At 28.4% G+C, this 989-nt stretch overlaps 1 protein-coding gene across 5 annotated transcripts in view; it reads right to left on the minus strand.

Moving 5' to 3' along the window:
• The window catches only part of LOC106878124 (palmitoyltransferase ZDHHC3), a 107,782-nt gene that overhangs the window by 39,316 nt on the left and 67,477 nt on the right, over positions 1–989 (minus strand). The window lies entirely within an intron of this gene.

A 989-nucleotide genomic window follows, 5' to 3' on the forward strand; every position in this document is an offset into this window, starting at 1 on the left:
ATATATATATATATATATATATATATATATATATATATAATATATATATATACACACACATACATGTGTGTGTGTGTGTATGTGTACATATATAGATATATGTGTATATATGCGATGTACAAATGTAAGTGCACATATTTACATACATATATATACACACACATGTATATACTTATGCATGTGTACATATATGTGTGTTTGTGTGTATGTATGTGTAAATATATACAGCAGGGTATACATACACATACATTTCTTGATATGAACAAATTGAATAACAAAAAGTTTTATTGACGTAAATTAAACTTGCATTATGAGCAGAAGTTAAATCAATGAACAGACAATGTATATGTATAAGATACTGGGAGCTTATTTGCTTAGCACACTGAAACTTGAACTAAAAACCCCGGGTAGGCTATGCACACATCAAAGTGCTGGGAGTGCATATACGAAGAGTAAGCTAAAATAAACAAATTGTACAATAAACAGTTTCTCTGAAAAAATTACATTTGGCCTGAATAACAAACCATGAGTATACTACATTTCCATATAAGTGGCTGAGTATAAGTGATTCATTAACGACCATATAAGTAATTCATATTGCTTGCAATTTTCATATTTTATATAGAAAATAATATTTTTTTGTATTTTTTGCTAAATACATTACCATTGGTTGACAGAAGTAAGACACTGAGACAACCACATGCATGCACACACACACACACACACACATCTATATTTCTGTATTTTCTATTGATGGATGAAGAAATAAAACATCACTTTATGTGTTCATGCTTATATGTTGATTTTGGGTGTGGCCTAGGACATGTGGGTCCTATTTATAAATATTTCAATCACTCATGTGACAGATAATTTGGTTCATGAAAAGAGCACCAGAACAGATTATGTTCATATGCAGTGATCTCACTGTCTATATATGTATTTACTGATATATATATATATATATATATATATATATATATATATATATA

This window comes from Octopus bimaculoides, chromosome 3 (assembly GCF_001194135.2).
Source record: "Octopus bimaculoides isolate UCB-OBI-ISO-001 chromosome 3, ASM119413v2, whole genome shotgun sequence".
Classification (NCBI taxonomy): domain Eukaryota; kingdom Metazoa; phylum Mollusca; class Cephalopoda; order Octopoda; family Octopodidae; genus Octopus; species Octopus bimaculoides.